Source organism: Lolium rigidum, chromosome 1, assembly GCF_022539505.1.
Source record: "Lolium rigidum isolate FL_2022 chromosome 1, APGP_CSIRO_Lrig_0.1, whole genome shotgun sequence".
Taxonomy (NCBI): domain Eukaryota; kingdom Viridiplantae; phylum Streptophyta; class Magnoliopsida; order Poales; family Poaceae; genus Lolium; species Lolium rigidum.
Window position 1 is genome coordinate 162,276,981 of NC_061508.1, and position 4,048 is coordinate 162,281,028.

The 4,048-nt window shown below is 46.0% G+C and overlaps 1 non-coding gene across 1 annotated transcript; it reads right to left on the bottom strand.

Annotated features, from left to right (window-relative positions):
- Nucleotides 1–558: 558 nt before the first annotated feature.
- TRNAF-GAA lies at nt 559–631 on the bottom strand. Its single transcript has one exon. It is a non-coding gene; the product is annotated as a tRNA-Phe (tRNA).
- Nucleotides 632–4,048: the final 3,417 nt, after the last annotated feature.

Here is a 4,048-nt window from a genome sequence, read left to right on the forward strand (position 1 = left end):
TCATGCGTTCAGAACAACGTGACACGATATGTAATGTCTGAAAACTAAGAGGCCAAAATGGGCACGAGATATGTAATGTCTGAAAACTAAGAGGCTAAAATTTTAAAAAGTTTTATAATGTTAAAAGCACTAAGTAAGATGGTTTAATCATACACGCTCTATTCAAAATAAAAAATTATCTAAATATGATTATATCTAGACATGTTTTTAGTGTATAGATATATCTATAATTTTAAAAAGTTGAGCGATTGCTTTTTTAGAATGAAGGGAGTACAAAATAATCTTAAATGTGAAATGTAATGACACTTTTGCTTAGCTGTTGAGAACGTAGCAAAAATGCGGTGAGCACTAAGTAAGATGGTTTAATCATACTCGCTCTATTCAAAATATTTTTTTTTATCTAAATATGATTATATCTAGACATGTTTTTAGTGTATAGATATATCTATAATTTTAAAAAGTTGAGCGATTGTTTTTTTAGAATGAAGGGAGTACAAAATAATCTTAAATGTGAAATGTAATGACACTTTTGCTTAGTTGTTGAGAACATAGCAAAAATGCGGTGACCGTGGATCGAACACGGGACCTTCAGATCTTCAGTCTGACGCTCTCCCAACTGAGCTATCCCCGCTAAGTGGCAATCAAAATAGTATGGGTTAATAGTTCTGTATCATAATGCTGAGCTGAAGCTAACTCTTTTTAAACTTTGTTGCTCGTGCTCGCAACAGAGTTTCCAGACAGCAACGACAAGTCAATCTATAGCGGCATCACGCATCTGTTCGAATCGCAGCATAGAGTCAATATGTGACTTCGGACTGGGAGTGAACAATCGTTAGTCTAGAAAAGACTGTGTAGGCCCGGAAATACGTGTTGGGACCTAGGTTTCATGAAACCCGAGTGCCCCAAAATCCATATTTTCGGATCTTAAAATTTTAAATAAAATTTTTGTAGGTAGAGGATGCACGTATATATACATATGTGTGCTATTTTTCTAGGGATTTCTAGTTTCGTGCCCCTGGTTCGTTAGTTGTACTCAGTTTTCCCCATTCCCTTAGTTTTTCCTTAGTTTTCCCCTCCTCTAGTTTGAAACACGCACAAGTGCTGGAATGGCCGGTAGCCATCAGGTCAGAGGTCTTGACCGTTAGTCTGACCGGGTGGGGCCGCACAGGGGCAGCTCCTCCCTGACGGGTAGGGTCAGGAGACACGTCGGAGCAGCCATCCATCTATCGCTGACGTGTGGGCCGTTTTATTTCATGATTTTATACGCGGTGCTGCCAATGACAAATGGGGCCGCTCTATAGGGCTGCCGCAGCCAATGACCAGTGGGGTCGTATATTTTTCAGGAAAACTCATATATTACCGCTCTGTGGTGCCTCCACAGCCAATGACAAGTGGGGTCGTCTATTTTTCAGGAAAACTCACATATATTGCCGCTCTGTGGGGCTGCCGCAGCCAATGACCAGTGGGGTCGTCTATTTATTTAGAGAAAATCATATATTGCCGCTCTGTGGGGTCTCCGCAGCCAATGACCAGTGGGTCGTCTATTTATTTAGAGAGAAAAAATCATATATTGCCGCTCTGTGGGGCCTGCGCAGCCAATGACCAGTGGGGTCATCTATTTTTTTAGAGAAAATCATATATTGCCGCTCTGTGGGGTCTCCGCAGCCAATGACCAGTGGGGTCGTCTATTTTTCAGGAAAACTCACATATTGCCGCTCTGATATATGTCTTTAGAGAATATCATAGAGAGAAGCAACAAGTTCGTTAATTAATTATTCTTAAGCTAGACCGGATAACCGCTGGCAGCTCGTTCCCCACCGTCGGACGGAGCAGCCATCGCCGGCGCCTCGTCGCGCCGCCGGCTCTGTCCTCCGGCGGCGTCGGACGAACTGCGGCGCTGCACGTCAACCACGGCTCCAACACTTCTTTCGTCCGCACGCATTGTACCCACCGCAGGAAAGTCCGCCGCAAGCAGATCCGCCGCCCACGACGACCGGGATTTGTTCCGTGCACCAATTGGTATAGCTTGGTAAGACCTCCGCTTCTGCCTCCCCCGCCCCCTAATCGATTCGGTTCCCGTAATTTATTGGAGTTTGCAGGTACGAAATAGTCCTCAATGTCTGGTCGTAGCGGGTACACCGGCGAGGGTGGCGATTCGATCATGTCGTGGCCACGTTCTACTTCTCCTACCTCATCGGAAGTGCGGGTATCTAGCTTCAGCTCTCTGTACTACCGTTGAATTTGAAGTTCCGCCATGGCCTCGTTGGAGTGATTTCGAGTTGTTCTTTTTTCCATTATTGTTACGAGTTAGCTGTGCAAGCCGATGATCCATGGTACATTGCATACCAAGATGAATCAACCCGATGGTGTAGCCAGAGGATGGATTTGGAGGAGAAGGTGGCCAATTTAGGTGATGAATTGGCCCGTAAAAACCTGATGATATTCGAGCTGAAGCGTATTGTGGAGGAAGAAAAGAAGAATTCAGAGCTTATTCGCAAGGAGAAGTTGAGAGTTGAGACAGATCTTGCCGTATTTGATCAAGTAGTAGAAAATCTAGAACATGAACTTAAAGTGATGGGAGAGGAGAAAAGTAGATTCATCTGTGCAGTTTTATTAGGTGTGATCCCTGTCCTAGCAGTTATGTGGTTCTGGTAGACGATTTAGTATAGAATTGTTATTCAGTAGATGGCTCCAACCACTCGTATTTTGTTGTGGCTCTAAGCACTCGTATTTTGGTGTACAATTTCCTATTTGTGGTAAGTAATGCGCACGATAATTTTAGCATGCATGAACATTTTATAAAAGTGAAGGGATCCCAAAAGTGAAAGCATGTACCAGCCTCCAGATCAAATACATATCAATATCTTCCCAATCAAGTTGGGATAGAATTCAAATCATACATACGGATGTACATGGACACATAAAGAACGTGGAGAAGCTTTTTTTGAGACGGAGGTAGTAGTTCGAACAATTTTATCCCAATTGGAAATTGAAAAATACAAATTTATCATAATTTATCCCAATTTGCGGCGTCGAACACGGCCGCGCAGCGATGGGCAAGAAAGGCCGGGACGACGGGCGGCCGAGGGGTGGTCATCCGCGCCATCCGCCGTTGAAGCGATGTTATCGGCGATGGCTTCAATGTTCGTGGCATCGATGACCATTGTCGGAACCGCCGCTGTCTTGGTGTACTTCATCGCCGACGGATCTGCGGAGGGCTGGATTGGCGGCTTTGCGGCGCGGTTGTAGACGATGGCTTCAATCGTCTTGGCATCGATTCGCACTCTCGGCACCGGAAGTGAGACATCAATAGGCTCCGACATTGAAGGCCGGGTCTGCGCCGTCGAAGCGATGTTGTAGGCGATGGCTTCAATGTTCGTGGCATCGATGACCACTGTCGGCACGGCCGCCGTCTTGGTGTTCTTCATCATTCAACGGATCTGAGAATAGAATCGAAAGTGAGACAGAGAGAGACATTTCAACTATTTCTGACGGTCAGATCCTCACCGGCACTCTTAGATCCACGGCGCACGCACGGTTAGATCCGCGCCGTCGCACGCCGCCGCACGCACGGTTAGATCCGCGCCGCCGCACGCCGCCGCACGCACGGTTAGATCCGCGCCGCCGCACGCCGGAGTAAGAGAGGAAATACGAGAGAGGAAGATGCGACTGGAATATGCGACTGCCAGGGTTGGTAGGTATGTGCTCTGCTCTTGTCTCCGTATGCGTCCATCGTGGTAGAGAGAGAGATACAGGCCGTCCGATCATAAATGATCGAACGGTGCAAGCGTTCGTTGAGCTTTCAACCAACCAAGATCCGTGTGACATACATCTCGACCAATCAGAGATCAGCCACTGAGTACAAGTTAGGAAAACTGAGTAGAACTAAGAGGGGAAAAGTGAGGAAATGTTTATCGGAAGGGCAAAACTGAATAGGACTGAGTAAAACAAGTGGGCCCGGAGGGGGAAAACTAAGTAACACTAAGTAAAACAGGGGCACCCAAATAATAAAGGGACTTTAGTACCCCTTTGTTTGGGCTTAAATTCT